At 40.8% G+C, this 12,888-nt stretch overlaps 1 protein-coding gene across 3 annotated transcripts in view; it reads left to right on the top strand.

The window, feature by feature from the left end:
- The window catches only part of ATP8B4 (ATPase phospholipid transporting 8B4 (putative)), a 229,095-nt gene that overhangs the window by 137,101 nt on the left and 79,106 nt on the right, over nt 1-12,888 (top strand). The window lies entirely within an intron of this gene.

The following is a 12,888-nucleotide window of genomic DNA, read 5'->3' as shown; positions in this document are numbered from 1 at the left end:
TATATAGTATTTAATGGGCATTACGGTTTGTTATATAGTATGTAATGGGCATCATGTGTGGCCCTATGTGTAATTGGCATTACGGCATGTGGCTTTATGTGTAATGGGTATTACAAAGTTTGTTAAAATGTGCAATGGACATTACGGTGTGTGCTATAATGTTAGGCCGCGACACCTTTTTCGCCATGCTAGAGCCCCGCCTACTACAAATAGGGGGGGGGGGTCGCGAAACATGCCCTTGCTTGGGCACCGTGGCACCTAGCTACACCACTGGCTAACCTCTATGACCCTTTAGAAGCTGCAGTCGCTTTAAGAGGCAGTATGTGATAATTAGCATTGTGCTACCTGACTGCAGTAGACAATAGGACGAACTCCAGACATCTAGTGCAAGACTGATCCACAGGTTGCTGGGGAAATTCCCAGTGGGCTATACTGCTTTAACCCTTTGAGTGCCAACATCGCTATAAGAGATGTTCAAAATATCCGCTAACAATTCCAGCATCACTCACATTTGTTACATATTCACTCATCACTCATATGGGTGCCGGACGGGGTCCCGACAGTCATTAACCCGACGTCGGGATCCCGACTGTTAAAACACTGACGGCCGGGTTCCCGACGGCCGGCGGCTATTTTCCCTTGTGGGGGTCCACGTCCCACATAGAGGGAGAATAGAATAGGTGGCGAGCGTAGCTCGCCACTGTGCCCGCAGCGTGGCGAGCGCAGCGTGCCCACAAGGGGCTTTGTTGCGCTGGCCACGCTGTCTGAGGCCAGGCAGTCGGGATCCCGACGTCGGGATAATGACTGTCGGGATCCCGACTGTCGGTGAGTCATACCACACCCACTCATATTTGTTATACAAGGTAAACATTACAGGTCATTATGAAGAGTTCAAATGTTTACTTGGCAATTTTCACACCTATGTTGATAAATTCACGAGACACTCCTCCACGTTATAGGTCATGTTCTAGATCATGCACTATAAAATACATTGTTACTCGATTGGGATATCAATTTCTTGGTGTAGCATGACCATAGATTGTTGGTTGGCCACACCGTTTAAACATATGTCCCTACCTCTGCATACCCCCAGTGGCCCTTCATGTCCCAAACTGACACTGCAGGCAACTAGTACCATTTTAATGTTTCTTGAGTTTTTACTTCCCTATATTGTAAGCACAGAAAATGTTGCCAGTCATCAACTTTGTTTTCTTTGTCTATTATTTTTTTCATTACCCATGAGTTTTACATATGTCTCTTGGTAACTTTTTCTACTTATTCCAATAACTGCATTTAAACCCAGAACATTTACTCCCATATTTTTATTTCCCCTTTTAACCCCTGTTTCTCTCTGGAATATCTTTTGGTGGTGCCTGCTTAAAATATGCACTAATTTATCATCTGATTTCATCAAATATTCCCAAAGCTTTAATATCCAGATCATAGAATGTCACCAGATTGCTATACCACGAGCAGTGACTTTAATGACACCACATAGAACTATAATCAGCCTTATTGACCAAATCCAGCAGTGTTAAAGAAGAGGCTATGCATGCATGTAATTGATCCGCACACAAAAATGTCATGTGTGGTTAAACTTGGTTTATTGTTACGGCATTGTTTTGACTACCTGCAGCATATGCAGACATTTTGTAACACTTCACGGATCATTGCTGACTTAATTGGTAGGCTATATTCTCATGACTGCTTCAATCCAAAAATGGCTACCTCCGCTGTGTTTATCTGACAGGTACAAATTAAAGTTACTTAACTTTCATAATCTTTGAAAAATTGATGGCTCTACCGAGTAGTTTCATATTTAAAAATACTGCATTTTCCTATTCAGATGATGATGTAAACATCATCCTGATTAACCTCAGTGAATTGAAAGCTCATTACATTGAAACAGTCACAGTTTATCTCTATTTATTTGGAAATCAGAATTGTCTAACAAACTCTGGATCAAACTCAGGAAAATGTGATGTTTTTCGCCTTCACGTTTGAAGAGGGATTTCTTGAGATACTGTTTACACATGAGTTGGAACCAGTAGAAGTTGGTGCATTTTCCAATGAACAGAAAAGATGAGGAAAATGTTTTATCTTTTTTATTTTTTTTCTGTGTTTTTTTTTTAGCTCTAGCAAGACTAAAATATTAAAGAGCTGTCATGTTGATATAATGCTTTCCAAAATCATCGCATCAATTATTAATCACATATTCTCAGTAAAAGAGCTAAGCTTTTTAGAAATGCCATTGGACTAATAAAAGAAAAAAGGGATGATTTCAAGTAAATAATTTAGACACTAAAATAAATTTTGCTAATTCGTTGTATAATGTTTACACCAAATCATTGGCTATTTTATTTTCCTTTTAAGTCATCTTGAAAAGAGAATTTTCAAGATGACTTAAATGGATAGTTTGGGGGAAATAATTTTCGGTATATTAAGTTTCTTAAAATTCTAAGCATGTGTCATATTTTTGGATAGATATATATATATGTATGTATGTATGTATGTATGCATAGGCGTGCGCACAGGGGGTGCCAGGGGTGCACAGGCACCTCCTAATGACCGGCACCCCCCGCACAATTGCAGCAGCTCTAATGACTGTCAGCGACAGTGCCCCCTCCCCCCCGCTGGCTAGCAGTACCTGCGCTGGTCTGGCTGCAGTGGCTGGGCTCCTTCAGCACAAGTTTTTAAAGGGGGCGTGGCCACGGAGGTCTGTGATTAGGCCACGCCCCTGACATGTCCTGTGCTCGAGTGGAGACGGACTAGTGAAGCTACAGCCTACCTAGTGAACTGTGGCAGGCTGGCTCCTGGCTGAAGCCTGCAGGTAATGTGTGCAGAGACTGGGGACAAGCGAATAAGGTTGTGTGTGACATACTGTGAGGGAATAGTGCGCTGTGTGTGAGAATGCAGTGAGGGGAAGTGAGGGGAACAAGGGGCCTGATTCAGGATCGTTCACTAAGTAGCAATGGTGCACCCCCTAAGGAAATGGGCTGCGCACGCCTATGTATGTATGTGTGTGTTGAAACATATATTTTTATCAAGGGAAGATTGTATAACAAAGCTATAAACGTATAAAGATATATACTGTACATTAAGAATGTTATAAATGATGCATGTGCTTAGTGTTCATTCTAGCACCCGCTATCTTTGAAAATCCATGCAGTTCCTCTTCCCTGCCTGGGGTATCGCTGCCTGCTGTGGTGTTTCTAGCACAGGTCTGGTTATCATATCAGTGCTGATATACAGACCAGATAAGAAAAAAGGTTTCAGACCAAAGTATCATGCGCTAAAAAGCAGCCTAAGTCACAGCAACCAAAAAATGAAGAACCACTTCAAAATAACAACATACAATACCATCAAACAATATTGGAGAGTTCCCAAGGCGCTAGATGTCGTGATTAATGGCGGTACATCCAATATGGTAACCCCAACAAAAAGAAGAAATAGGCAAACACTAATGAACACCTCCCTGCCACTACAACACTTTAGCTACAAGTCCTCCGGATGCCCGTGGCTATTTGAAATACGGAATTGGCTTTTTGAGCCAATCAGAGCAAGCATGTGTATTTTGCATTATTAATTTTACTAGACCATTGTCATATAACTATATACCTGTCACAACATTTAGTTATTGTTTGGTGCTTACCTGGTTTGTGACTTCTCCTGTCAGTTCAGCTCTGCTCCATGCTGCAAGAAAGTTCTGTGTGATCTGAGCTCTGCTAATTAATTGCAGCACCTGGGTGAATCTCTGCTGCAAGGAAGTTCTGTGTAACCTGACCATGGTCTGCCCTCATTGATTGAGGCACCTGTGAGTATCCACTTAATTGTGCTTCCTATAAAAGGCAGCCTCTGGCAGACAGACTTTGCCAGAGTATAGGTTCACACCAGCTCCAAGGTTCCTGTGCCTTGTCCATTACTAGATTCCTGACTAACGTGTTTGACCTCGGCTTGTTCCTGATCATTCTCCTGCTTTATCCTTCGGTACCTGACCTGTGTTATCCAGTGTTTGATCTCAGCTTGTCCAGTGACCTTTCTTCAGCCTCATCCCAGTGTATTATGAACTGTGCCTTCCTGTGTATGACCCTGTCTAACTCTGACCATTCATTGCTGCATCCCTTGGTACCGTATCTGCTCACCTGTTACTGACCTGGCTTGATCTCCACTACCCGCTTGCTTCAGTCCCTGACACCGCTTCTGTCCCACTGTTACCGACCCGGCTTGATGACCACGCTCCATATTCCACAAGCTACTTCCAACTCACACGGGAAACCTGACCAGGGGGCCGCGACCGACGTGTCGGGTGCCGTCAAAGCCCAAATCCAGCTTGGAGGGGTCACTGGCAGAAAACCCCCGGCACGGTTAGACTCCGTGCCCCTGTGTCAGGTCGAGTTGGTTGTAACAGGACTTCAGTTTGTGACAATACCTGTGTCATTCATATATGTTTTTGACTTTTTTTGGCATGTACTGTTTTAATCTGAAATATGCAAAAGATTATGGTGTGGCTGAGAGGCGTTTTATATTGTAGTGGGTGCCAATAGATGATGGTAGGCACGCCTGATTGGCATTGGCGGTTTTAGACACACTCAATAGGTGGTGCTAGACCCCTTTAACTGTGCACCCCTAAGAAAATGTGCTGTGCACGCCTATGCAGACACTCACACACTCATAAGCACACATTCTCTTTTTTTGCAATAATAGGTTTTTTATTGGTTTCATATAGCAAAGAAAATTAAATAATAATAGAAAACAGGGTACAAAAATAAAAAAGGGAAGGGAACAAGGGAAGGGAAAACATAAAATCGGAATCATTGCACACAGATACATAGTATTAGGTAGACACAGCGTTGCCACAAATAAATTTGGCTATACATAACAATAGTAACATAAATTCAGAACTAGAATAAAACCAGGTTAGCATTGACATCCGAGAAATATAGTCCTATTAGAATTATGGTCTATGTGTCCAATAGTCATGCCACGGGAACCACTGAATCGGTGGATTAGAAGCGGAGGAGGTATAGGGAATGCCTGCAATTTCATATTGGTAGTGAGATTTGACATTAAATTAATCTCGGGTAAAAGTAGGGACGATTGGGGAGCTCCAATTTTGTGCAATCAAGAGTTTTGTAGTTCTCAGAATATGGCCCATTATATACCTATCATTTTTGGTTAACTCTCATGGGAACAAATGAAGTATTGCTATCAATGGAGTCGGAGGGATCGGAATAGTGAAAATCGTAGATATAAGGGCAAATACTGAAGACCACAGTTTAGCTATAGCTGAGCACTCCCAAAAGATATATAATATAGAGCCCACATAATCACAGTTGCGCCAGCATAGATTTGAGACTGATGGCCACAAGTAAGATAGGAGTTAAATACAGTTGATGCATTAATTTAAAAAGTGTTCTGAGTGTTAAATGCACCTAGATAATTGGAAACATTACTTTAATATGTTATGCCAATCATCCTCCGGTATGAAGGTAGAGAGATCACGTTCCCATTTCAATAAGGGTGGGAATTTAGTAAATCCCGAGAGTGTTATCAATAGGGTGTACCACCAAGTGATTCCATCTCTACTATCTCCATGTGATAATCTATCCCAAAGATATTTGGGGAGTGTGGATATATTATGTGGCGGTGTAGTGATACTGGCTAACCAGTGTCTAAGTTACAGGTCTTTAAAGAATTCCCTGTGGGAGAGAGAGTATTTGGATTGTATATGGGTAAAGGAGAGCAAGGCATCAGATGAAGATGCCTCCGCTAAGGAGGCTATTCCCTCAGATGAGCAGGACACAAAAGATAGGTTTGGTTTCAGTAGCGCCACCCAGTAAAGTGACATATCACCGAATGGACGAGAAACATAATTTGTTATGCTTTCCAAATATATTTTATTGAGCCTCAATAGACCGAAACAATACATCAAACAGTAGATGATAATATACAGAGCATTGAATGAGGATCAAAAACCTTTTTTCATCATTTTCTAAACAAATAAGACTATGGAATAGAATAGATGAAACAATTATCTCCTATCCAAATGAATCAAGGACAGGAGGAACTTTCCCCAGCTCTTAAGAAATTAGAAGGAGAAAATATCTCTAAATCAAATATCTCTAAATGAAATACTCAGCATGAGCATATAAACACTATAGTGTTAAAATACAAATGAAAACATAACAATAAAATAAATGAAAAACACCCAACATCATTTGTTATGCTAACAAATTCCAACCATGCCTGCCGCATGGTCAGAACCAATGAAACACTTATACTGTAAGGGAGCGCAGGTCAATCGATGGGGGGAGCCATAAGCAATCAGTTATAGGGAAGGGGGAGACCATACTACGTTTTAGAGTCAGTAGTTACCTCGGCCAGTGGCTCAATAGCAAGTGCGAAAACCAAAGTTGACAAGGGACATCCTTGGCATGTGCCATTAGTGATTAGGAAGGAGGAGGAAAGCAGTCCATTCCCTGGCCAATGGAGAGAGGAATACAAAGCAGATATAGATGCCAGAGCTCTACCAGCAAAACCAAATTTGTGGAGAACAGCATATAGATAGCTCCAGTGGAATCTATCAAAAAGCCTTCTTGGCATCTAGGGACACCAACAGTAAAGGGTCCCGGGACATTAAAAGGGCCTCAATGACATCAATAACTCTCCTTGTATTGTCAGGAGCTTGGCGTCCCTGAACAAAACCCACTTGGTCCTGATGGATAAGAGTAGGAAGCAGAGGATTGAGTCTATTTGTCAGTAATTTAGCATAGATTTTAACGTCCGTGTTTAGTAATGCTATGGGGTGGTTGTTGGCCATGTTCATGGGATCTTTCCCCGGTTTAGGAAATGTGAGAATTCAAGCTTCCATCATCTCCTGTGGAAAACTACTTTGAGCGGAGGCTTCATTAAACATCTGTACTAAAATGGTGGAAAGAGTCTCTAAAACAAGAATACAGTTTGTTAATATAGCCATAAGGGCCCGGGGCCTAATCTAGTGGGAGAGAATCAGTAACCTTGTTTATCTCCTACTGAGACCAGGGGCGTTCAAAAGTAGAGAGAGCATCCGAATCAAGCGATGGTAAATCTATTGCGGCTAGAAATGTACCAGTCTCAGAGGCTGTCGGTTGTGGCATCATCTGCGAGATTATAAAGATTGGAATAATATGTAGTAAATGCATTTCCTATATCTGAGGGATCGTACTTCATATTAACAATTGTACAGATAAGATCTCTCGCAATTTTCCACCTTAACTTCCTAGCCAGTAATCTTCCCACTCTGTCCCCCAGAACAAAATATCTCTGTTTCAATTTAAAAAAGAGATTTATGGACCTCCTTTAAAGTGAACACATTCCATTCCTCGCAGACCTTAAGAAGATCCCGGTACAATCCATGGTTAGCTGGTGATAATTGATGTCTTGTTTCTAAGTTGGCCATATGGAACATCCACCTGATATGCAACCGCTTTCCTACATATGCGAGCTGCTGCCTGAATAGCCAATTCCCGTACAATGGCTTTCAGAGAGCACCAAAAGTTGAATAAAGAGGTTTGTTCCAGTTTGTTAGTTTCTAAATAGAGTTGAAGGGATTAAGAAATAGTCTGCTTTGCTTCCACATCATGAAGTAAAACATCACCAAGGCGCCATGGGCTGGGGGGGAAAGGGGGGATCCTAAGTGAATTAACATCCCAGTATAAGCAAAGAGTTGAGTGGTCGGACCATGTAACTGGCAGGATAGAGGCCTTTGTAATTTGTTGCAATACCCATTTATCTGAAATGGCCAGATCTATACATGAATATGAACCATGAACTGGGGAATAAAAGTATAATCCCTCATTGTCAGATTCTTAGCCCTCCACACGTCAAAGAGGTCTAATTCACATAAAATCCATCTGAAAACAGCTGAATGGTCATGGGAAGGTAGTTTACCAATTCTATTATGACTATAGAATTTGTCTAGAGATGGATCTAAAACCATATTAAAGTCCCGTAAAACTAGGACCAAGCCTTTACAACAAGCCTGGAGGGAAGTACAGAATTGTCTAATAAAAGGGATTTGCTTAGAGTTAGGGGCATAAGTCACCGCTAAAGTTACTTGTTTATCTTCCAATTTCCCAATCTGGATGAGAGGCCCTCCTGATCATTAATCTGTTGTTCAAGTGTAAAATTACAAGAATTCGAAAGGAGGATAGTTACTCGTGCTTTTTTATGTGGGCTGATTGCAATGGGGAAAACTGGTATTGGATAACTGAGGGGGGGAGGAGTGCATGAAATGGGTTTCCTGTAAGGCCACAATATGAGCTCTAAATTGACTGAAATAACGTAGGGCTAATATTAGAAGATAGAATAGAATTCCTTTTATTCGTCTCACAATGGAGAAATTTGCAATTGTTACAGCAAGGTTCAAGTACAGATAAGGGTGAACATAGCATAATAAGAACACACATGATAAGATAAGAAGTCCAAACAATATAAATCTAGAATCTAAGAACATGTAGGTCTCTACAGACCATGACAGTTGTACATTCTGAGGGTGTGAAGTATTATCCAATAAGGATGTTATCTTGCCTATCATTCTCCTTTCTCCCACTATCTCTATAGAATCCAAAGGCATTCCTAGGACTGAACTGGCCTTCCTTACCAGCCTGTTAAGTCTCTTATTGTCGGCAGTTGATACACTACTTTCCCCTCAGACCACTCCGTAGAATATGGCCGATGCCACTACATAGTCAAAGAAGGTCTTCAGGAGCGCGCTCCCTGCACTTCAAAGGACCTCAGTCTCCTCAGTACATAAAGTCTGCTCTGCCCCTTCCTATATAGAGCAGCAGAATTATCAGACCAGTCCAATTTATTGTTCAGGTGAAAACCCAGATACTTGTAAGTTCTTACGATCTCAATATCCACTCCCTGAATGCTCACAGGAGTGGGGGGGGGGGGGGGGGGGGGGGAGATATGTTGACATTTCCTGAAATCAACTACCAACTCCCTTTCTCGTATTAAGTTGAAGATGGTTCCCCTGACACCAAGTAGCAAAGTTCAGCACAAGTTCTCTGTACTAACCACAGAAAATACAAGACAAAATGATTCACAACTAATAGGATAAATGACACTGGACCCTTATTCTGGTTAATTCGGTCAGATGTGCGTTCGGTCGTATCGGACAGAACGCACTGCAAAACCAATCGGTGCACCAAGACACGCCTACAAGGCCACTGCATCCATTCGGACGGACTACCACATAAGGGAGTGGCGTGGTTCTGCATGAAGACCACCGTGTACGGATTGAACTCACAAAGTTTGCACGGCCTTTCAGCGTCCAAACGGCCGGACAGCCGACCAAACGCCCTCTGTTGGAGGTTTTCACAGCACGAATCCGCACGGAACTCATGCTTCTAACGCATTAAATAATTATCCAAACTCTATGGTCTTTATTACTTTCAATTAAATGCTTTTCTACCCACATTGCACTTCACATTAACCCTTGCGACATTTCTATGTATTCTTTTGAATGTGGCATTTTATAAACTACCTGCGTTTGTGTCCCACAATTTTACATACTGCAATTACCTTTGCACCACTACAATCTAATGTTTAATCAACACCCCTTCAATTTGTATAACTGCCACAGTTGGGTACCCATTATGTAATCTACATCTAATATTTCGCATAAACATTACACATAATAAATGCCATTTTTTAGTTTTCAAATATTGTGTCATGCAATGCTGTCACTTCCATATACTACATTTCCATACATATGTGGCCCAGTACATGTGTGTACTTGATCACTTATCTATGATAGCTTTGCAAAACACAATTTCTGGATTCTTCTCAAATGTGTGCTTATGTGTACATGTGTTTGGAAAACCAGTGTCTGCTGTTACCAGTGTTTACATTCATGCATTCATTATTACGGTCATATTTATGGCCATCACACACTAACCTAACCCTTTATTCTGAAAACACACACACCCCACCACACATTCAGCAACATGTATTCATTACCCTTCCCTTTATACCACACATAAAAATCCAATCACACATGTCTATACAGTATGTTCCTATTTCTTTTACCATAACACAATACACAAACATATTTCAACAAAACACAGACAACTTCTAACTTATAATAAACTTTTATTTAAATATACAAAACAAAACGAAAAAAAAAAAAAATAATAATAATTCTGCAGGTCCGATAGGTTGGCAACCTCCTGCGCTGCCACCAGTAAATAATGGTAAAGTCTCGCCAGTGTCCCTTGAACCGCCTGATGAACTTGGGTCAGGTAATCTGTTGGCATGGGAAATGGGGTTTTCCATTAGTGTTGTTAATGATTTACACATGTTAATATTTTTTGTCTCAAGTTGTTTGAATTGAGCTAGGAACCCTACAGTCATTTCTATACAGGATTAAAGAGCTGCTGTCAACATGTTACTAAATGCGATGATTGGGAGACACACTAGTCTAGTCTATTAATTGTATGGCTTGTGCAATCATATACCAATGTGTGTTGCCAAAGCTGGCCTAGGCTTGTGGCTGTGTCAAACTGGACAACTCTCTGCAGTAAACCAATTTACTGATAAGGTCCTAAAATTGGTGCTCCTTGCCATTTTGAACCACCACCAACTATATGGCAATATAATGGGGGTAAGTTGTGGCTTTTCTTGAAGGGTTACTAAATGGACAAAATTCCAAGCTTCAACAAGGGTACGAGTGTTTGTTGTGGTGGACACACAATAGTCATTGGTGTGTGTGTGGGCTGGCCCACACAAAATACCAATGGTGTTTTAACTGGAGTTGTGTGTGTGCAAGATAATGGTTGCTATTAGGGCAAAATTATTCTCTTATCCCAATGTATTATTTCCAATAGTACAGGATTCAATTCCATGTGCCTGTGGGAGATGTGTGCTCATTGGGATCCAAACTGCAAGATCCCAATGAGCACACATCTCCCACAGGCACATGGAATTTAATCCTGTACTATTGGAAATAATACATTGGGATAAGAGAAGAATTTTGCCCTAATAGGTTCAAGCATATCTATATACTGTGAATGTCAATGACATCGGAATAGATAAAGCAACTTATCATTTTAATATTATAAGAAGGCTCCTATCACACCAATCATCTTGTGAGGTGTCGTTTCTTGGACCCCAACCACGGTCCTTATTCAATTCTCGTGAATTCATGCTTGTGGACCCAGAAGGGCCTAATACACCCTGTATATTTATTTTTAAGATCATGAACCCCTGAAGAAGTCTCTAACGAGACGAAACGCATTGGGTATTGGTCACTTGTACTGAAAATAAAAAGAGAAAAAACTCATAAAAAGAACTATTCAACTGTATTGTTATTATTTTAAAAAAATATTGATTTTATTCATTTATTGAAATGTTTGAGGGACATTATTAAGTAAGGGCGCTGAGGACACTATTGTTGGTGTAGTGAGGTGTTGTCTATCCCAACTAGTAGGGTATAGAGTGTCATCAGCGACCGCCTAGGAGTACATTTAAATAGCGCAATCTTTGGGGATTTTGTTGTTATATCAGCCCATTTGTAAGCAAATTCAAAGTGGCCAACTTACACTCTCCTTACCCTTTAGGAGGTTTCGCTGAAGGAATCAAATATGTTTGTTTTTAATTAGGAGAATATAAAAGTACTTTTAGGCTGTTTAATTGGGTTTAGCTGATTGTGATTATGTAGTTGTTGGATTTAGTATTAATCTTCCATAATTACTGGCCTAATGCAAAACACAAAGATTAAATCCGCGAAAGATCCCAGTAGATTGAGGGAAAGCAGATTATTTAAGTAAATATTAACAGACATGATGTAAAAGGCTGTGTAATAAGATTGCTTCATAATTTTTTTTTTGCTTTTAGCATATTCATTTCGTTTCTGGCTTTTTGACTTGTATGTACAGTATGCGTTCTATTACTGTTATTAATATTGCATTTGTTTTGTACAGTATGTGTACAATTTATAATGTACAGGATAGGTTAGTCCTACGTAAAAAAAGAAACCAAGATCTAGAAAACATTGAATTAATCTTGGAATACAAAAACCACTGGTAAATTGGCATTGATTAAAATGGTTACAGAGAAATATTTATCAGGTTTCAAAACGAATACTATGGAATTCCACAAATGTCTCATAGCTCTTTCATCAGGAAAGGAATTGTTCATTATGATGGACGTGGATTCAAAACTTAATGTTTCACTAATTTGAGTTTGATTAGCTTGAAGTTGTATGCAGTCATGAGCCAAATTGTAACAACTTCAGATGAACAGGAGCGATAAAGTTGTGGAATAGTTTGTAATGAGGGTAGAGTTTATTGTTTTTGGATTTCAACCATGACATTTAGAATGATTACACTTAAAAATCTGCTATAGTGTGCCTTTGCAGAAGTTTTGAGATGTGTTATACATTTACGTGGTAAACCTGAAATCATTTCATAGCTTGTAACCAATGTCATTTATGAGCTTCAAATTTTACACTAAAAAGTTCATAATATTTTATATATTTAAGTTTTAGTGGTACTTGTGTAGCTTCAAGGCGGCAAGCTACGCTACATTTTCAGCATAGGCTAAGCTACGTTGTCAGCGTAGCCCAACGGCTGCCTAGCGTAGTTAGCGTAGTGACTCCGCGGCAGCCCTGCGTAGTCAGCATAGTGTCCCAGTCAGGCAGCTAGTCACCGTACTGTCCCCGGGAGCTGCAGCTATGTCCCCAGCGTCCCTGGCAAGCCTCTCACACAGCACCGGTAACTGCCAGATCCCCTGCACTGATGGAGGCCGGCGGAGAGGGGATCATGCATGCGCCGGCAGAGAGGTGCTCCATCTGTCTGAGATTTTATAAAGTGCGGCAAGCCACCGAGCCCGAAGCGTGGGGAG

The sequence above is a fragment of the Crinia signifera genome, chromosome 4, assembly GCF_055691185.1.
Source record: "Crinia signifera chromosome 4, ASM5569118v1, whole genome shotgun sequence".
In the NCBI taxonomy this organism is placed as follows: Eukaryota; Metazoa; Chordata; class Amphibia; order Anura; family Myobatrachidae; genus Crinia; species Crinia signifera.
This window is presented reverse-complemented; position numbering and strand designations above follow the sequence as displayed.